We start from the raw sequence: 23,268 nt of genomic DNA, 5'->3' as shown, positions 1-23,268 counted from the left end.
TCTTGGTAAGTCTTATTCTAACAGTGATCTCGTGAGAAAGATTCTTAGGTCCTTGCCAAGAACTTGGGAAGCCAAAGTGACCGCTATCCAAGAAGCCAAGGATCTAAACATTCTATCCTTGGAAGAGCTTCTAGGATCACTGATGGCACATGAGCTGAGCATGAAACAACATCAAGAAGAAGAAGTCAAAAAGAAAAGGACAATCGCCCTCAAATCCACGGCTCAACTTGATGAAGAAACTGATGATACAAAAAATAAAGAGCAGGATGAAGAAATGACTCTCATTACTAGAAGGTTTAAGAAATTTTTGAGGAAAAAGAAATAAGGAATGAGGAAGAGGCCACCCACAAAAGGGAAATATAGCAAAGAAAAGGATAAAGACCAACCCCTTATTTGCTACGAATGCAAAAAATCAGGATATTTTATGTCTGAATGCCCACAACTGAAGAAGGGTCCCAAGAAGTACAAGAAGAAGGCCATGATAACTACTTGGAGTGGAAGTGATGAGTCAAGCTCCGAAGAAGAAGACTCAAATGAACAAGCCAACTTGTGCCTTATAGCACATGAAAATGAGGTAAATTCTGATACTCCTGTTGACTTTACCTTTGAAGAACTTGATGAAACTTTTTATGATTTAATTAATGAACTAAAGAAGCTAGGGGTAAAGAACAAAGAGTTAAAATCAAAGAATCAATCTTTACTAAAATAAAATAAGAACATTTCAAATGAAAAATCTACCCTACTTCAAAAAAATTTGAACTTAAATAATAAAATTACCAAGCTAAAATCAATAGTTGAAAAATTTACCTTAAGTTCTAATAAACTGAATATGATTCTTGAAAATCAAAAGGCTGTTTATGATAAGGCTGATCTTGGTTACAACCCCTTAAAGAAACAAAAGTTTCTAAAAAAATATCTATGTAAACTCTTAAAACAATAAATTTTCAAACATTACTTGCTTCAAATATGGTAAAATAGGTCACAAGTCATACACTTGTCTCTCTAACAAATTTTTAAATTCTAATGCAAAGAAAATATGGGTTCCAAAAGGAACCATTATGACTAACCAAAAAGGATCCAAGAAAGCTTGGGTACCTAAAATAAAAATTTGACTTTTGCTTGCAGGTGTATCTAGCATCCCAAGGAGCAAACCGGAAATGATATCTTGATAGCGGATGCTCGAGACACATGACTGGTGATGAATCTCAATTCATCACACTTGATGCTAAAAATGGAAGGAAGGTCACCTTTGGAGACAATAGCAAAGGAAAGATCATCGGTATAGGTAATATTGGTATTACTCCCTCCAAGTATATTGAAAATATTTTATTAGTAGATGATTTTAAACATAATTTATTAAGCATCAGTCAATTTTGTGATAAAGGATACAAAGTTATTTTTAAATCTTCTGTTTGCATTGTAACTAGTCCTGTTAATGAAGGTATTAAATTTGTTGGGCATAGACATGGCAATGTTTATATGAAAGATTTAAATGATCTATCCAAAATAAACATGCAATGCCTAGTATCCTTGAATGCCAGGAATAATGAGACGAGTTGGCTTTGGCATCGTAGGCTTGCACATATTAGCATGCATTCACTTTCAAAACTCATTAAGAAAGAATTAGTTATTGGTTTACCCAAATTGAACTTTAAAAATGATAGAATTTATGATGCATGCCAACTAGGTAAACAAACAAGAGTTTCATTCAAATCTAAAAATATTGTTTCAACTACTAGGCCATTAGAATTATTGCATATGGATTTATTTGGACCTACTAAAACTACTAGTCTAGGAGGAAAATGATATGGTTTTATAATTATTGATGACTTCTCTCATTTTAAATGGATTTTCTTTTTGGCACACAAGGATGAATCTTTTCAAGTTTTCTCTAAATTTTATCGAAAAGTCACAAATGAGAAAGGTTTATCAATTCAAAATATTCGAAGTGATCATGGAATCGAATTTGAAAATCAAGATTTTGAAAAGTTTTGTGATAAAAAAGGAATAGGACACAAGTTTTCGGCACCTAGGACACCCCAACAAAATGGAGTAGTAGAAAGAAAAAATAGAACCCTTGAAGAAATGGCCCGTACCATGCTATATGAAAGCAACCTTTCAAGATACTTTTGGACGGAAGCTATTAACACAGCTTGTTACATATTGAAACATGCTTTAATTAGATAAATTTTAAAGAAAACTCTCTATGAGCTTTGGAAAGAAAGAAGACCAAACATTGCATATTTTCATATTTTTGGTTGTCGATGTTTTATGTTAAACAATGGTAAAGAAAGATTGGGAAATTTGATGCAAAATCCGATGAAGCAATTTTTCTTGGTTACTCCTCTTCTAGCAAAGCCTTTAGAGTTTTCAACAAAAGAACTTTAGTAGTAGAGGAGTCAATACATGTTGTCTTTGATGAAACTAACGATCTTCCTTCAAGGAAGAATGAAGGTTTTGATGATGCAGATCCTCTTATAGAAGGAATAAAGGAGATCAATCTAAAAGATTCAACAATTCAAGATGATGAAAAATTTGAAGACAAACAAAATGAGGAAGGTGAAGAACGATAAGAACAACCTCAAGGTACAAATAATCTACCCAAAGAATGGAGGTATGATCACAATCACCCTAAGGAACTAATCATTGGTGATCCTACACATGGTGTAAGAACTCGTTTCTCATTTAAAGATGCCCTCAATCATTTTGCTTTTATCTCTCATCCTGAACCTAAAACTATAGACAAAGCTGAAAAAGATTATAATTAGATTAATGCAATGCAAGAAGAACTTAATCAATTTGAAAGAAATAATGTATAGACCTTAGTATCAAGACCTAAAAACTACTCAATAATTGGCACAAAATGGGTATATAGGAATAAATTGGATGAACATGGAAATGTGATAAGAAATAAAGCAAGATTAGTTGCAAAAGATTATAATCAAGAAGAAGGAATTGATTTTGATGAGACTTTTGCACCTGTTGCTAGATTAGAGGCAATTAGACTTCTACTTGCTTATGCTTGCTTTATGAAATTTAAATTATTCCAAATGGATGTCAAAAGTGCCTTTTTGAATGGATATATCGCTGAAGAAGTTTATGTAGAACAACCCCCAGGTTTTGAAAATCATGCCTTTCCTAATCATATTTTTAAATTAAATAAAGCTCTATATGGTTTGAAACAAGCACCCAGGGCTTGGTATGAAAGGCTAAACAAATTTCTACTTAATAATGGTTTTTCAAGAGAAAATATAGACATAACTCTTTTCATTAAAAGAAATCAAGATGATATATTAGTTATACAAATATATGTTGATGACATTATTTTTGGGTCTACTAATGAAACTCTTTGTCAAGATTTTACAAAGCTCATGCAGGGAGAGTTCGAGATGAGCATGATGGGAGAACTCACATTCTTCCTCAGACTCCAAATCAAACAAACGAAGGAAGGAATCTCTATCATCCAAACTAAATACACAAGAGAATTACTCAAAAGATTTGGAATGGAGAACTCCAAAGCAATTGGCACACCCATGAGCCCATCATGTAAGCTTGACAAGGATGAAGAAGGTAAAAGTGTAGACTTAAAATTTTATAGAGACATGATTGGTTCTCTATTATATTTAACTGCTAGTAGACCTAATATTATGTTTAGTGTTTGCCTATGTGCTCGTTTTCAATCAAATCCAAAAGAATCACACTTGAATGCAGTTAAAAGAATCCTTAGATATTTAAATGGTACATAAACTCTAGGATTATGGTATTCTAAGAACTCATTAATTGACTTAATAGGATATTCAGATGCCAATTTTGCTAGATATAAATTAGATAGAAAAAGTACTAGTGGAACTTGCTAATTTCTTGGAGTTAACCTAATCTCTTGGTTTAGCAAGAAACAAAATTCGGTAGCACTGTCTACAGCCGAGGCTGAATACATTGCAGTCAGAAGTTGTTGTGCTCAAATCTTATGGATTAAGCAACAACTCGAAGACTTTTGTATCAAACTTAATGAAACTCCTATAAGATGTGATAACACTAGTGCTATAAATCTCACTAAAAATTTAATTCAACATTTTAGGTCAAAACATATTGAAATCAGGCATCATTTCATAAGAGAACATGTCCAAAATAAAGATATAATTCTTGACTATGTTTGTACTGAAAAATAATTAGCTGACATCTTTACCAAGGCCTTAAGTGAAGATAGATTTTGTGAAATTAGGAGAGAACTTGGAATCCTTGATCCATCTGCTTAGGTGTCTCTCTGATTCCAAGGTATCAATGCCAAAAATTTTTTTAGCTTAATTCTCATCTTTTCTTTTGAGCTCAAAAGCCCAAAATAAATATTCTCATGATTAATTTTTGGGTAAACATCTTTCTCCTAATATTTCAAATTTTTTCAAAATTGTTTCATCATTTTTCTGAATTTCTCTGTGCCATGAGTCAACCCCCAGGATCGACTCTAGGGTAAACTTGTAATATTGACTAAATCCTTCGGGCACTTTCTTTTGTTGGAAAACCTCCATTGAGCCGACCTAACTCTTCATCTTCTTCCTTCCACCAAGCAAAAAGACTCCCTCTCTTCTTCCTCAAACCCAAGTTTTTCCCCAAAACTCTTCTCCCACCATTTCTCACCCTCTAAATCGCCCTCTTGGAACCTAGCTCCTCCCTTTTCTCCTTCTTCATTTGGAGCAAGTCGAGCTTACCCTAGACTCTACCCATCTTCTCCAAATCGGCACTCCTCTTCTCCAAAATCCTTATCCTTCCTCTAAAAACCCTTTATCTCTCCCCATATTTGCTCTCCTAAGTTTCTTGCTAGCTCTGCTTGTGCAAATGGCTCCGAAGATGAAGCTTCCATAGAGGAGGAAATCAGTTCGCGGGTTGGAAGAAAGTGTGCGCTGGAAGAGACAAGCAACCGAGACCACTTCTGCTTCAAATCCTGCTCCTGCATCTGCTCCAACTACCACTCGATCTCCAATCAGCCCCAGTAAGGTACCCCTTTCCGATAGGAAGGTAGAGCCCAGCAAAAATATTGATTTCAGATTTTTTGAAAAGGAAGGGTTCTCTATCGAATCGAAAATTAAGGACCAAGGTTGAGAATTCCACTACTCCCTAAAAGAAAATACCTATGTGGATCTTGTTAGAGAATTTTATCTGAATTTGGGATACAGCAATGAAACAGTAAAATCCACAGTAAAGGGTATAGAAATTAGCCTAGATCCAATGCTCTTGGGGAAAATTCTTCATTTACCCTGTGAGGGATACACAAACATGGAACTCCCAGTTAAAGAGGAGGGAATAAATGTTATTCTAGGAAGAACCTTCACTGGAAGCCTAAACAAATTAGAGGCTAAGATTCTTTCTATTGAGATAAGGCTGCTATACCAAATGGTAACTAAGTTATTTTTCCCTAGAAGTGGTAGACATGATCTCCTCTCTGGTCGGGACATCTACATTATGTATTATATTATTACTCAAACCCCCTTGAACCTCCCGACATTGATGATTGAGGCTATGAGAGAGACCTTGAATAGGTCCAAGGCACATTTGCCTTTCAGTATGGCTCTCACTTTAGTATTTAAGAGGTTTGGAGTTAGCTTTGAGGGGGAGGCAGTAGCTAGTCTATCTCACTCCGACACTATCAACCGCCATACTCTGCACCGCATGGGATTTTTCAAGACTGATGATGGTTGGACAAAAGGTATGGAAGAGAGAGCTGAGGACAGAGTAGAGGAGGAAGGACCATCATCACCTCTCCATGATCATAGGGTTGTATCTCCAGATATTCAGTTTATTTCTGACCATGAGGCTGGGCCGTCAGAGTCTGTGAGGAGGCACACTTCAGTTCAGCAGTCGGACAGCAGAGCACATCCTTCAGAGATCAGATTGGCTGATGATCAGATAGAGATGATATCTCAGTGTGTAGCCTCCATACTTTCACGTCAGTTGGGTACTTCAGCTTTTGCTCAGGGATCGACATCTCACGATATATCTGATCAGACACTGATCTCCCACATCTCCACTATGTTTCAGATGATTTCTGATCAGTCAGTACGCATCGAGTAGCTTGAGGATTGTATAATGAGACTGACTGGCACAATATTTAACTTGCAGAGGCAAGTGCTAGCTCTAGCCCATCCACAGCCACATGAGGACATCACTGATGTCTCAGACCTATCTACGGAGGCAGCCAAACTCGAGGAGTCTTAGAGAGTGGTTTTGACTTTCTGAGGAGAGAGATCAGGGGCTCTAATGAGCATGCTTCCACTCAGTTCACTGCACTGCTACAATCTATTTCGAGAGCTTTGAACCTTCTGGATACCATCAGACTCTCTCTTGTAGCTCAGTCCTTTGCTTCTCAGCCTTCAGGATCTTCTCACCCCTCCACTCGTGCTGGCACCTCTATCCATGGCAGAGGCAGACGCGATCGAGGTCGAGCTCGTGGACATGATCCTTCATCTCCTCACCCCATCTCTGATTCATCAGACTCCGATCCATCCAGTCATGATATCTATTAGATCCAGTGTAGTCTGTCTTTTCTTTAGTTTTTATCTAGGATCTATCTTGTAGGCCATGTAATACAATGTTGACTGATTGACTCTTGGATAGTTTCTATCCATGTCTTTTGTACTCTAAGTCAACACTTATGTATTGAAACATCTTTGTACTCACTCATCTTTTGGATATATATATATATATATACTTTAACTTTCAATGAATATCTCTGATCAAATGGAGTTACTTTTAAATTCTAAAATACTTGAATAGTAATATCTTTTCAATGAGTAAATTGATATATCTTTTATGATTGCTATATTGAGGGAGAGTAAAATAATAAGCAATAAAGAAACAAGCAATAAAGAAGAAAGCTAAAGATGTAAAATTGATCCCATCAAAAGGAAGGAATAGAGAAAATATATTCAAAAAAAGGAGAAAGTAAACAATCTCAATTGATGCTATCAAAAAGGGGGAGTAGAGCATCGAGATTGAGGTTGAGCAATAAGAGCAATAAAGATTGAACATTAAGTAAATTGTTAAGCAAATGGGTACATGTGTCACATGCTTTTTTTTCTTTCTTTCCAAGCAAATGCACTTATAAGCAAATTTCAAATTTCTCTTTAAACTGATTATGATGCATTTCGTTCCAATACTTGGCTACAATATCTAAGTGATGCATCTTCATAAATTTGAAATTCATGTTCAATGCTTTCTATATGCTTTTGCTCAAATATTTTGTCATCATCAAAAAGGGAAAGATTGTTGCTCCTTGAATTGATTTTGATGATTACAAAGTATTTGAGTGGATTACTAATGATTTTGGCTTGAAAAAAGACTTATTTCATTTCAGGGGCAAAATCATAATTTTGTCAAGATTTGATTCAGAAGCCTCAAGAGCAAGAACAGAAGATGTACAATCTATTGGAGGAAATTTCAATATTTTTGAAAGTATATTTTGTAAGAAAACCAGATTTTTATTTTTGAGTCGACCCCATTAGTCGACTCATGGCTTAAAGGACTGAACGGCATGCTAAAATTTTGGCTGGCACTCTCTGTGAGTCGACCCCATGGGTCGATCCCTTGGTATGAGTCGACCTATGAGTCGACCTCTGCTGCTTTGCAGGCCAAAATTACAGAATAGTCATTTTCTATTCTGTTCCACAGAGGTCGACCCTATGAGTCGACCCCTGTGGTGGGAAAGTTCCACAATGGCTAGTTTTTAACCCGTTTCAATTGCATTTAATGCTTATTTAATGTACTCTAACGGCTCTATTTCAGCCCAGATTACTCTCCACCATTATTTGAAGTTATATAAAGAGACTTAAAGGAGGGAATCGAAAATAAGAAGAAAAGAGAAAAAATTTTGAAAAAGCTTCTTCAAGCATTCTTTTCAACCCTAAGTAAAAGCCCACTTAAAGCGTTCAAGAAGCTTTTAATTCAAGTTCACCAACTCCTCAAGTGCTCATTCAAGTCTCCAACTACCTTGAAGAAATCAGAAAGAGCTTCCTTCAAATTGTGTAAAGTGTATTTAATGCCTTATTCGCTCATTAAAGGAGCTTCATTTGTATTTCTATGCTGTTAACTGTAATACTCTTTTTGAGTCATTATTTTTTGTTTTGGAAGGGTTCCAAAATGTGAGAAGGTTGATCCGAACCTTGAATCGGATTATATTGGGTTGGTTTGTACCCAGAAAATAAGTGTTCTAGCTTGGAATAGCTAGAGTCGGAGGTTCCGACGAGTGTATTCAGGTTGAATATAATTTAGTGGATTGAAATTCTCAAGTAGGAGCTTGGAGAGTGGATGTAGGTGCAAGGTTGGTACCGAACCACTATAAATCTTCTTGTTTGTGTTGTGCTTAATTGCTCTCCTTTTAAACTTCTTTATTCTCTTGCATTCTTGCATCCAACCATTATCCTTGCATTAATTACACTCTCCTTACTTATCTTGCTATTGTTAAATATTCCTCATAAGTTGTAAGTTAAGTTTAAATTTTTAGAAACCCAATTCACCCCCACCTCTTGGGTTGCATAGCTGGGCAACATCATGCACACTTCACCATATCCAAAATGTCTCACACAAGGATCAAAGAATCAAGCTAGGTAGTGAACCAAAATATGGATCCATGTACACAAGGTAACATGGTGACCTCAAGTCTAAGGATCACTTACACAACTCCCACTAAAGAATCATCAGTTGACATGTAAATAAGACTCCATCTGATATTCTCTTGTAGGTCAATTCAGTGAACTTATTCTCTAATAAGCATCCATATCCTTGTATTAGTGTCACCACACAAGTGGTTGTGAGATCAACCATCCTCATTTTTGAGCATACATAGGACATGCCAGTCTTACCGGTATCATTGATCTCTGATTCAATATACCAATGACTAAGAATATTTTAGATCAAGACTATCAAAGAATTAGATCTCACTGGCGTGATCTCATCATGGCCCTAAAATCATTGCTCAGACCTATGGGATTCATTATAATCTTAAAATTAATAAGATGCAGCATATAATAAATCAAAAATATCTATTTTATTAATAATATAAATATCAATTTATATGAGTTTAGAAAATAAATTACAAAAGTATCCTATCATATTCCATTTGCGATTGGCTTATGAGGCATTATTCTTTCAACCCAGACGTAGACTTTTTATCATCCAGATCAAATATGAAGTCTGAGTCAGTATAGCCCTCGACTCATAACTTAGAATCACCTCCAGAGACTAAGGGCAAATTCTTAGTCCTTCTCAAGTACTTAAGAATATTCTTCATAGCTATCTAGTACTTTTCATCTGAATTCGACTGATACCTGTTTGTGACACTCACAATAAGGACAATATCAAATGGAGTACATAGCATGGTGTGCATGAGGCTTCTTATCATCGAAGCATAAAGAATCCTACTCATACGCTGCACCTCCTCAGATGTGGTCGGACATGTCATCTTGTTGAGTCTAATACCATGCCTAAGAGGTAAGAGACCTCTCAGAGTTTTCCATGATGAACCTCTTCAGCACCTTCTCTATGTACAACTTTTGTGACAGATCAAGCATCCATTTAGGTCTATCCCCATAGACCTTTATTTTGAGAATATAGGATGCTTATTCTAGGTCTTTCATGGAGAATTCTTTGGACAATCATCTTTTGACTATGGTCAGCATGGAAATATCATTTTTAATAAGAAGAATATCATTCACATATAATATGGAGAAGGTGATCGCACTCTCACTGACCCTCTTGTATACATAAGGTTCCTTTTCATTTTTGATGAAATCAAACGATTTGATTACCTCATCAAAATGATGGTTCCAACTCTGAGAAGCTTGCTTTAATCTATATATGGATCTTTGCAGCTTGTATACTCTATGATCACCATCAAGCGGATGTGAAATCCATAGGCTGCTCCATATAGATATCTTCCTTAAGGTATGCATTCAGGAAAGCAGTTTTCACATCCATATATCAGATTTCATAATCATAGTAAGCCACAACTGCAAGCAAAGTGCGGATGGATTTCAGTATGGCTACAGCCAAGAAGATTTTCTGATAGTCAATACCCTCGCACTAACTATAAACTTTTGCCACAAGCCTAGCTATATAGGTCTCTACCTTACCATTGGCACCTATCTTCTTTTTGTAGATCCATTTATACTCAATAGATACGATATCCTCAAGTGGATTCATTAAAGTCTAGATTTGGTTCGAGTGCATCAAGTCAATTTCTGACTTCATAGTATCTAACCATTTCTTGAAATCGATATCAGACATCACCTCGTCAAAGATATTAGGCTCATCACTATGATCCCAATCTCTCATAAGAAATATTTCTTTTATTTCCTTAATAAGCATACCCATATACCTTTCTGGGGGTCGGGAGACCCTGCTTGATCTACGAGATGGTAGAGGAACATCAACTACTGGCTCATGGACTACGAGTTCCTAAAGATCTATAGCTCTAGGCTTTTCAGAGACTTTCTCTTCGAGCTCCACTAACCTCCCACTGCCGTCATCCTGGATAAATTATTTTTTTAAGAATACGATGTTTTGACTTACAATCACATTGTGATCTTGTGGAAAGTAGTAGTATCTTATAGATTCTTTTGGATATCTTATAAAGTAAGCTATAATAGATATATCCTCTAGCTTATCTACCATCTGTCTCTTGATATAGACCGGACATCCCCAAGTCTTAAGATAATTCAGACTCGACTTCTTACCAAACCATATCTCATATGGTGTGGTAGGAACAGACTTTGATGGAACCCTATTCAATAAGTGAATGGCAATTAACAAGGCATGTCCCTAAAAAAATAAAGGTAGATCAGTGAAGCTCATCATGAACTAGAGCATATCCAATAGGGTCATGTTCTTCCTTTCAGATACCCTGTTGAGCTGAGACATTTTAGGAGGGGTCCATGAGATACTATGTCGTTGTCCTTAAGATATCTTAAAAATTTCTGACTAAGATATTCTCCTCCTCGATTAGATTGAAGAACCTTAGTGGATTTGTCTGTCTGCTTTTTTACTTCATACCTGAATTTTTTAAATTTTTTAAAAGCCTCAGACTTATGTTTCATGAGATACACCTGCTCATACCTAGACAAATCATCGATAAAGATAATGAAGTAGGTATAACCACCCCTGGCCTGCACATCAAATGGCCGAAATATATCAGTGTGTACCAGGACATGTAGCTCTGTGGCCCTTTCCCCATATCCTATAAAGGGTAATTTGGCCATCTTTCCTCGCAGGCAGGATTCGCAAGCTGGATACAACTCTAGATTAAGAGAGCCAAGGATCCCATCCTTCTTCAGTCTGTTTATCCTGCCCTCTCCACTATGATCTAGTCTATGATGCCATAAGTACTTCTGGTAAATTTCATCTCTGGATGTCTTTTAACCTACGGCACTCACTATTTGCTTATTTAGGTTCACATTTGCATCAACATGCAAGTGATAAAGACTGTCAATTAAAAGACCTCAAGCAATCAATTTATTTCATAAATAAATAGAACAAAAATCTTTATTGAAACAAATTTCAAAATCTTCATGTGATAGCACAGATATGAAAATTAAATTCTGATTAGCTACAAGAACATAATAACAGTCTTTTAAATCTAATATAACACCAGATGGTAATCGAAGAGAGTAAGTGCCAACGGCCTCTGCAGCAACTTTTGCTTCATTACTGACCCAAAGGATCATGTCACCTTTCCTCAATCTTCTACTTTCTATCAGACCCTGCATTGAGATACATATATGAGCACTCAAACCAGAGTCCAATACCCAACTAGAAATAGAGGAAATCATAAGGTTAGATTCAATTATGAGCATACCTTCAGAAGGCTTATCATTCTTTTTGATTTTTAGGCTCTCTAGGTATTTAGGATAGTTCCTCCTCCAGTGGCCTTCAGCATGATAGTGAAAATACTTTTCTTTTACCTTGACCATCTTTGGACCATCCTTCTTCGACTTGCTCTCTTTCTTTTGCTTCTTCATAGATTTAACCTTCTTCCTTCCAATAGATTTTCTCTTGGAGGAAGAGGTCTGCTCCACAGTAAGAACAGTGTCTCTTAAACTCTTCAAGGTATCCTCCATAGTGACCTACATGTTGATGAGTTCAAAAATACTGTAGTTAAGTTTGTTCATATGAAAATTCACAATGAATTGACATATGAACTGGTAAGGAATTGAAGGATCAGATCCATCTGCAATTCTTTTTATATTTCAAGCCCGAGCTTCCCAAGCTCCTCAATGTCTTTGATCACTGTCATACAGTGCTCATAGATAAACTGCCCTTCACGCATCTTCAGATTGAAAAAACTCTTGGATACTTCAAAGCATGCAGTATGGCTCTGCTCACCATACAACTCTTGTAGGTGAGTTATCATGGCTTGGGCAGTGGGCATATGCTCGTGTTGGCTTTGCAACACGTTTGACATGGATGCCAGTACATAGCACTTGATCCGAATATCTTCATCCATCTACTTCTCAAAAGCAGCTCTTTGCTCAGCAGTAGGATCGTTTGGTAGCACTACGAGATCCTAATTGAGAATATGGCTCAATTTTTCTGAGGCCAAGATAATCTTGAGATTTTTGAGCTAGTCTTTGTAATTGGTACCAATCAAATGATTGGTTTCGAGGATGCAGGCTAGAGGATTTGATGCTGACATTGTGGATTAACTGCGAGAGTAGATATTCAAGTTAGACTTTATGCTTAATGTTTATATTTACTTATAGGAACTTTAAGATGCAAACAATGGCTCCAACTAATTTATCGAATCCCTCCACTTTCTAGGAAGAAAATGAAAATCTTAACACGACAAAGAATTTTTAGTGGGTGCTGCAGTCACACTGATGATATGCACCTTATCTAACAGTTATTGGTAATATGCACACCGATACATAGGCAACTCTTTGCCTAGATGCTTCACTAAGCATGTTGTAGCGATTTAGTCTCTAAGTCATGCGGGCTCACCTAACAGTTATTGTCCATACTTCTTAGTTAAGTCTGACCCATCATTTACATGTAGGTGCAAGACCATCATTGGATCCCTTACCTAATAGTTATTGGGTCCAACCCCATCTTTACTCTGGAGCAATTCTTTGCTAATAGAGTGGTTGCATGTTTTCGATACAACTGAACCACAATAACCAGCTGAGAGCAATCAACGTTGGTAGCACGCTCGCACATTTACAACGATGGAAGACCTATGGACTTAATATTTATGAGAAAGTTTAGGTTTAGGTCTCATCTAATCAGTCATCATATGATCGATCTAACTAGCATGGAATAAACTAGATTGCTAAGTAACCTAATTCATGACCCAATCTTTCAAATTGGCTAGGTAAGTGAAGATCGAAAGGGGTCTCTCCATTGCCTTCCTAAGATACCAATAAATTGATCAGATCGGCTAACAAAATTAATTAAATAATTATGTCTCATTAACTTATCCTAGACACCAATAGGTCGATTGATCAAAATTTATTAGCTCTAGCGAATCGGACTCAAACCAGCGAGCCAAATTAGATCCTTAGGTTAATCGACTCTACATATAGGATTCAAATGATTTGATCAACAATAATTGTATGATTATAAACTTAATTGATCTGACCCTTATCAACACTTGACTCGATTTGGTTAATTACTTAATCAAGTTAGACCCATATGACTCAAATCAAAAATCTTAAATACAATCCTATTACATGACCTAATTTATGGCTTTTCCATGATAGAAATTCTCATGCACAAACATAAATTTTAGATTTTAAAATTATATTTTAGATCTAAATTTATTATATGAAAGTAAGTTTTAAAATATGAAAATAATTTTTAAATTTTGGTATACAAACATATATTACATATATACATGTAAAATCAGATCTAAACTAAATTTTAGATCTAAGCATGATATCATATATTTCATATACTAATCATAGATCAAATTAAAGATAAATTTATGATCTAAATATGTAATCATATATCACATATATGAATCAAAAATCAGATTATATAAAAATTTCAGATTTTATGCATGCATCTATGTATTACATGAATATGAACTAGAACTCTTTTTAGATCAAAATACAGATCTATGCATGCAATTACATATCTACTATATATTCTAAAATTAAATATAAAATCAAATTTTAGATTAGAAGATCCATCTATACATCTCATGTGTCAAAAAAATATCTGATTTTAAAATATTTTTAAAAATATGTATATCAAAATTCAGCATATGAAAATTCATGGCTCTGATACCACTGTTGGAATTCAAAATTTGGTGCATGCATCTGTATTTCAAAAATTTTATTTTCTAAATACTATAGTGAAGAATAAGATTAAAATATTTTTAATCTAAATTATGCATGTATAAAAATATAAAACCACATGGATTTATCTTATATGCTGAAATTGATATATGCTGAAATTCAAATTATGATCAAATCATATACCTGTTTTGCAATCTTTTTCTTCGAATCTAGATCTAAAAGAGAAGAGGTTCTTTCTTAGCTACATAAATATCTGACCTCTATAAGTATCCACTTAGGATTAGTCTGGAACAATCTTCTTTAATCTGAATTTTGGTTTTCCCAAAATTCAGCCTGCTGAATCTGAATGAAGTCTGGATCACGATCAATACTTGATCTTTCTCCTTGATCCTCTTCTTCGCCTCTTCTCTGAAGTTTCTCTTTGCTTTGTGCTGCTACAAAACATCAGCAACCAGCAAAATTATGGGATGCCCAACACCTTGGGCAAGAAACTCCTTGGGACTCGCATCCCAAGGGATGGATGTGAGAGAAGAGAAAAGGAGAGGAAGAGAGGGCATGGGGAGAGCCTTTTGGCATGAGGGGCTACTAGTTTGGATGCTTTAGGGATCTTAGGAGAGGTTCTTTTAAATAGATATGAGGATTGAATCCTATTCAATCTCATAATACAAGCCCTACTAGCATTAGGATTCCTATTAACTTAAGTTATCCAACTTACATTAGGAAGCCCATTAGGCACCAACAATTGGAGCCCTTGCACCCATAATTAGACATCCCAAAATACACCTAAGAGACATCCCATAAGAGAACTAAAAGCTTTCTAATCAATAGACATGCCCAACTCGATCAAATCAAGGTGGCACCCAAAAATAACTATCAAAGAATTTAATTAGGGGCTTGCACCCCGAATAAATATGATCCATAACCTTAGACACCCAACAACTGGAGTCTCATGAATCTTATTCATGTATGTTATTAGCAGATAATTAAGTTAGAATTATTTTATCAAATAAGTAATCCCAACAAAAAGAGGAATTGGATCCAACTATGTGCTAGCAAGATTATCATAAATCCAATGGATTTCTCTAAACTCAATTGATACTTCATAAGCTCAATTACTTATTCTAGTCCTAATTTCTTTATTGTATGACCCCATAGGTTCAATTTTATCTGATAATGAGATATACAATGATCTTTATCATTGTATCATTAAAACTCTTTTCAATGGGTCGGAATAATTTTACTCTAACTCAGCAAGGATTGTCGATCCAGAACGATCCTAGTGAGCTCTTACAATCTACGAGTGACATCTAGCAGTATATAGTTGTTGGTGCAGAATTTTATCGATGTCGGAGAAGCTGGAGTCGAGGGGATCACGGCCGCCATCGGGACCTGCAAGAAAAGTCTAAACCGGAGTTGGGGGTGCTCTGGCAAGACCCTCCGACGCTCAAGTCAGTACTCTGCTTCAACAGAAATGGAGCACTCGAATGTGATTTTAGCAAAGTTTAGAGATAGTGCTTAGAGCTTAAAGGATAACGTATCTGGGGGGTCTCTTTTATAGATGGGAGAACGTAATCGATTGACAGCGACGTCCGTAACTGCCTGGTAATGGGCCGTTTGGGGCCACATGGAGTTTGTTACAAAGAGTGGAGTGGTGTCCGTTGTCGCGACTTGCTGGGGAGTTCGGGCCGGACGACTGAAGCTCAGTTGGGACGTCTGGTGGAGGGGAATAGCTCTCTATCTTAGCAATCTAAGAGAAGCTTGAATGTTTCTGAGGTTGCTGATGGGTTAATTGTTATTGGATGCCTTAGGCGTTGATGCTGCAGACGAAAGTCTTCTGTTGTAAAAACTCAGACGGAAACTTTCTGTTGGAGAAATCCGACTGGAGTCTGATTGCTAGAGAAGTCCGTCTAGAATTGGTCTGATGTAGAAGCTTGTCTGAAGACTATTTGCTGGAGAGGTCTGATTGCATGAGGAATCTGACAGAAGGTCAATCGATAGCAAAATTCAGAAGGCATTGTGGAAGTTCGTTCGCTGGAGGAGTCTAAAGGACACTGTGGAAGGTCGACCGCTGGAGGGGTCCAGAGGAAATTTATCTGTTGGAAGTTCTTCCAGACTCCTCCAACGGATGAACATCCATAATGCCTTCCGAATTTTGCTATGGATCGACCTTCTGTTGGATTCCTCATGCAACCAGACCTCTCCAGCGGATAGTCTTCAGACAAGCTTCTACATCAGACCAATTTTAGATGGACTTCTCTAGCAATCAGACTCCAGCTGGATTTCTCCAACAAAAAATTTTCGTCCAGACTTCTACAGTAGATGACTTCCATTTGCAGCATCAACATCTAAGGCACCCAACAACAGTTAACCCGTCAGCAATCTCAAAAACTTTCGAGCTTCTCTTAGATTGCTGAGACAGAGAGCTATTCTGCTCCACCAGACATCCCAATCGAGCTTCAGCCGTCCGACCTGAACTCTCCGGCAAGTCATGACAATGGACACCACTCCACTCTCTGTAACAAACTCCACGTGGCCCCGAACGACCCACTACCAGGCAGTTACGGACGTCGCTGTCAATCGGTTACGCTCTCCCGTCTATAAAAGAGACCCCCCAGATACATTCTCCTCTAAGCTCTAAGCACTATCTCTAAATTTTGCTAAAATTCCATTCGAGTGCCACATTTCTGTTGAAGCAGAGTACTGACTTGAGCGTCAGAGGGTCTTGCCAGAGCACCTCCAACTCCGGTTTAGACTTTTCTTGCAGGTCCCGACGGTGGTCGTGATCCCCTCGATTCTAGCTTCTTCGGCATCGATGAAATTCTGCACCAACAGAAGTGGTGCTAGAGGAAGGGCCTATGTCTTCACAGGATCCTTGTTCTTAAAGGAGTACTCAACAGGACTATCTCCGATCATCTTCTTCGACATCTTCTTCTTCTTCTCCGACCAGATCCCAACCTGATGCCTCCCTGAAAGGCATCCACCAGGCGATCTACGACCTCCATGGCCAGATCTTAGTAAGATCCGCCAGCTCTGGCCTCGTCTCCAGTTTTCCAGGCTCCTCCTCCTCCGACAACAGCAGTCGGCATGGAGCAGTTCGACCTGCTGGTTCAACAGGTCAGGGGCCTCACCGAAGCAGTGCAAACCATGCAGCAGTAGCAGCAGCAGCTGCAGGCATCTGTGCGGCTGAAAAGAGCATCGTCGGAGTTCCAGAATCTGACGATCAGGTGGCCCACTTGGGATAGTCACCCTGTATCCCTCGAAAAGGGGAAGCAGAGGGTGGAGAGCCCTCTGTCTGATCATGATTCCACCCCCGGAGGGTCCCTACCTCCATTCTGCCAAAAGACCCTCAAGATTTGTGATTGAGAGGATCTCCTGGATCAAAGGTTCCAAGAGATGAACCGGCAAATCAAAGAGCTCCGCCATGGTCCCCCTGCTTATGGTGAGGATATCTGTACTGATCCTTCTTTTTCTCAAAGGATTATGCAAGAACCGATCTTGTCGAACTTCAAACGCCCCCAATTTGAGAGTTACGATGGGACCTCAGATCCGGTTGACCACTTGGAGGCCTTTCGGACAATGATGCTGCTCCATAGTGCGCCAGACGCCATCCTGTGCCAAGCTTTCCCATCTACCTTGAAGGGAGCAGCAAGAATTTGGTACTCGGCATTGAAGCCAAGTATTATCTTCTCCTTTGATCAAATGAGCCATCAATTTGTAGCTCATTTCGTCAGCAGCCGACGTCCCCAGAGAGGTTTGGAGTCCCTTATCAACATCAAGCAAAAGGAGGAAGAATCCATTCTAACTTATGTCAATCATTTTAACACCGCCGCATTGGAGGTCCGAAACTTGGACCAATCAGTTGCAATGGCCACCCTAAAGAGCGGTCTTCAAAATAATGACCTTCTATTTTTCTTGGAAAAGAAGTATCCCAGGGACTTTGCTGATTTGCTGGCTCGGGCCGAAGGATATGCCCGAGCAGAGGAAGCCTTCAAGCTGAAGGATAAGGAGGCCGCGAAGGAGTGGCAGGCGGGTGACTCCAGCAAGTCCGTAGCCAAAAAAGGGCCGAGTGAAGCTCGGCCACGTTCTCGAACTTCCCCTGGACACAAGCATGTCCGAACTCCCCACCGAGCTCGTAGGCAGAGAAGCCCGGATCGCAGAGTTCAGTGGAGCTCTCCCCCAGGAAGATTCCATAGCTACATCCCTCTCAATGCTCCAAAAACTCAAGTACTGATGGAGATCAGAGAGTAGCTACCAAGGCTCGAAAGAATGCACACACATCCCAGAAAGTGCAACCCTAACAAGTTTTGCCTCTATCATCGTGACCACATGTTGGAAATAGTGTCCCAAAGCCAATCATCAGTCTGTTGATGGTTGTGCTCTTTCTTGTATTAGTATATGAATTATAAATAAATAAAAGTTATTTTGGCATTATTGAACACAAATTGTTTCATCTTCTAATGAACTCCTGTGTTGTGGTGAAGTCCTTAGGACTATTTAGACTTGACAAAGAAGGATTTATTGTTTAGTCCTTAAACATGTTCGCGACCAAATGATATGTTGTTACCAAGGACAACAACGTTTATCAAGTATAGGTCATTGTGTGCCATATGGGTTGGTTGTCCTCTTAACCAAGGAGTGTGGAGACACTGGTATGGCATACAGGTGAGATGTAAGGGTACATCTACATTGAACGTGACCGACTCCGGAGCTTTTTCTGCTGTCAAGATTTGCTCCGATGAGATATGGGTATAACTGTCCCTCCGACCTGAGACCGCCATGGTGACTTGCAAGCAACTCACTGCACTTAGGCACTGGACTATCTGAATTTTTAATTCAATGACGAAAAGCTGCTGGGTGTAGTCAAGTACTTGACTTGTCGGTGCATGTGTCAAGATGGGATTGACCACTTCAGTTCAGGAACTGTGTACAGTCATATTTTAATTTAGTAAAATCTTAGCTAGGGTAGTCCTAGTGAGGAGTCACAGGACTGTTTGAGTTGAGCATGATTCGGATGATCTGATCAGGGTTGACAGTTTAACCCTGAGTCATCCTATACACAGGGGTCAAAAGAGATGAATTATACAGTAACCATATTCACGTAGGTTCTGAGTGTTGCGATTGTGATTATTCAACATATTCGAATATCGAGTACCATTACTAGATGGTCACTTCAATTGCTACAGGAATTGGTTCCTGTGTTACCGGCTTAGGTTCGAACCTGCAGGGTCACCCATATTAGAGGTTCCTATCTGATCTGATGGCTGATGAAGAGTCCTAATGCTCATGGACTTTGAGTCCTATGTATCTGGAACTCTATGATCGAGAATCAAGATTCTTTGATCATGAGTTCCATACATTTTGGGTATTGGGGTCAAGAGTCCCACTGGTTTGGGATTTTTTTTGATTAGGATTTCATATCGATGGACTCTGATGCTCGATTGCCCATCAGATTTAGACTCAATATTTATGAGAGATTTAATTAGTGATTTGATCGCTAATTAATTCAATTTGATTGAGTAATTATTTTTGGATCAAGTCCAATTGAATTGGATTCAGTTGGATTTGACGCGATTAGGTTAAGTGTTGACCTAATCATGAAGGTGGTTTGATCCCTGATCTGATCAGGGGTTGGGCTTAATCAATTTTTGATTTGATTAAAATTTTATTGAGCCTAATTAAGCCTAATTGTGTTGGGTTTAATTTAGTCTAATTGTGTCTAACCTATTTTAAATAAGGTTGGTTCAACTGGATTTCAAACCACCTTGACTAATCTCCCTGCGCCACCTCACTTCACATGCGCCCATTTGAATTCACAAGAAACGAGTTCTCTTGAATTTTCTCCCACACAGAAGCCATCCCATGCCTTTTCTTTGTGCACCATTTTGAATGGATAAGGATGAGATTGGTTGGCCATTCAAATTCAAAAGATGTTTGAATTTGAATGGATAACAAATCTCTGTGCCCACCCTTTATTTTATGCACCCCTTCTTCCACACGAGAAAAGATTTCTCATGTAAAGTCTCCACGCACAAATATGCCCACGCCCCTCTCTTCTCACACGTAGAGTGGATAAGAATGAGTTGGTTGGCATTTGAATTCAAATTCAATTTGAATTCAAATGAGCAACCACTTATCTTTATCCTCTCACGCGGAGAAAACGCTGCAAAGATGCATTTTACTCTCTTTTTAAAAGGAAGAGAAGATAGGGCATGCGCTAATCTGATAAGAGAGAAAAAGGGTGTGTGAGAAAAGTCTCGTGCATGAGAAAAGAAAGAAAAAGAAGAAAAAAGAAAAGAAACAGAAAGAGGCGCAGGCTTTTCTAAGAGACCTAGGGTTTCTGTCTAGGGTTCGGGAAGTGAGAAAGTGAGCTACGAGTGTCGTGAGCCCACCAGATCTCAGGGAGAGATTCATCAACCTCTCAAGCACCTCTACTGATGATTTGGAGCATCCAAAGAGTCGGCAGATCAAGATCGAAGGAGTTCAATCAACATCGGCCGTCAAAATGGTTCAGCCATAAACTAGCATTCATGAGGAGCCAATCAGACTGGGAGCTTCTTGTGAAAGATCTGCAGAGGCCAGACACACTGTGTAGCTGCATTACGATAATCAGATCCTCCCGACGGTGATCAGATTACGGTGATCGACTACCCGCACAAAGGTAATGTGTTCTGAACACATAACAGTAAAATATTTACTGTAGAAGTTTCAATTTTAAATTTAAATGCATGCTATATATATATATATCATATTTAGATCCTTGTGTAAGATTTATACATGTTAATGTGGGAAAATTCAGTGCAGGGGTAAAATGGTAATTTAAAATTTTTTTCAAAATTATGATTTTACAGTAAAAAAATATTAATTAATCTAATTAATTATTATGAATTTATCCTACACTAGGATCTAAATATGATATATAGCATGCATGCATTTAAATTTAAAATTCAAATTCGAACAGTAAACATTTTACTGTAACGTGTTCAGAACACAATACCTTTGTGCAGGTAGTAGATCACCGCAATCTGATCACCGTCGGAAGAGTCTGATCGTCGCGATGCAGTCACACAGCGTGTCTGGCCTCTGCAGATCATCCACATGAAGCTCTCGATCTGATCGACTCCTCACGAGTGCTAGCTCGTTGTAGAGCCCTTTTGATGGCCGATGCTGATCGAACTCTTTCGATCGATGTCTGTCGATTCTTCGAATACTCTGGATCATCAACAGACATGCTTGAGAGCATGTTGAAGATCTTCCTGAGATTTTGTGGGCTCACAACACTCGTAGCTCACTTTCTCACTTCCCGAACCCCAGGCTAAAACTCTAGGGAACTCACCGAAAACCTTGCACCCACTTTTCTTTCTTTTCTTTCTTTTTCTCTTGGAAGGATATAGACTTTCTTCTCATGCACAAGACTTCTCATGCCCCAGAATTTTTCTCCAAAAACTTCTTCTTGCATGCCCCACTCTTCACTTCCTTTTATAACAACATCAAAAATTTTATCCAAAAGAAAGGATAAAGATGAGTAATTGCACATTTGAATTCAAATCAAATTTTGAATTCAAATGGATACCAACTCATCCCTTATCCACTAAAGGTGTGAGGTGTGGCTTAAATTATGCATGGAGTGATTTCATGAGAAACCTTTTCTCATGTAACAAATGGGATGTAAAAAAAGGGAGAAGGTGCAAAGATTGATTGCCCATTCAAATTCAAACTTTATTTTGAATTTGAATGGCCAACCAATCATCCTTATCCATTCATATGGCACATTAAAGTGGGACGTGGAGAGGGCTTGGCGTGAGGAAAAAATTCATGAGAAGTTCCTTCTCATGAATTAAAATGGGTGCAATGGAAGTGAGGTGGCGCATAGAGATTGGGTCAAGATGGTTTGATTATTTAAACCAACCTAATTGAACCAAATAAGTTAGGTCCAATTAGACTAATTTAAATCCAACTAAATTAGGCTTAATTAGGCTTAATAAAATCTTAATCAAATCAGAAATTGATTAAGTCCAACCCCTGATCAAATCAGGGACCAAACCATCTCAATGATTAGGTCAACTCTTAACCTAATCAGGTCAAACCCAACTGAATCCAATTCAATTGGACTTGATCCAAAAATAATTACTCAATCAAATTGAGTTAATTAGTGATCAAATCACTAATTAAACCTCACATAAATACTGAGTCCAAATTCGATGGGCAATCAGGCATCAGAATTCATCGATATGTAACCCTGATCAAAAAGTCCCAACCAGTAGGACTCTTGACCCCGATACCCATAATGTGTGGAACTAATGATCAGAGAATCCTAATTTTCAATCACTGAGTCCCAAATATGTAGGATTCTACATCAGCCATTAGATCAGATAGGAACCTCTAATGTGTGTGACCCCATAGGTTCGAACCTAAGCCGGTAGCACAGGAACCAATTCCTGTACTAATCGAAGTGATCATCTAGCAATGGTACTCGATGTCTGGATAGGTCGAAGAGTCTCAATCGCAACACTAAAAATCTACATGAATATGGTTACAGTATAATTCATCCTTTTGACCCCTGTGTTTAGGATGACTCAGGGTTAAACTGTCAACCCTGATCAGATCATCCGAATCATGCTCAACTCAAACAGTCCTCTGACTCCTCACAAGGACTACCTTGGCCAAGGTTTTGATAAATTGAAACACGACTGTACACAACTCCTAAACTGGAGTGGTCAATCTCATCTTGACACATGCACCGACAAGTCAAGTACTTGACTACACCCAGCAGCCTTCCATCACTGAATTAAAAATTCAGGTAGTCCAGTGCCTAAGTACAGTGAGTTGCTTGCAAGTCACTGTGGCGGTCTTAGGTTGGAGGGATATTTATACCCATATTCCATCGGAGCAAATCTTGACAGCAGAAATAGCTCTAGAGTTGGTCACGTTCAGTGCAGATGTACCCTTACATCTCACCTGTATGCCATACCAGTGTCTCCACACTCAT

The sequence above is a fragment of the Elaeis guineensis genome, chromosome 6 (genome assembly GCF_000442705.2).
Source record: "Elaeis guineensis isolate ETL-2024a chromosome 6, EG11, whole genome shotgun sequence".
NCBI classification, from domain to species: Eukaryota; Viridiplantae; Streptophyta; class Magnoliopsida; order Arecales; family Arecaceae; genus Elaeis; species Elaeis guineensis.
Note: the sequence above shows the minus strand (reverse complement) of the source record.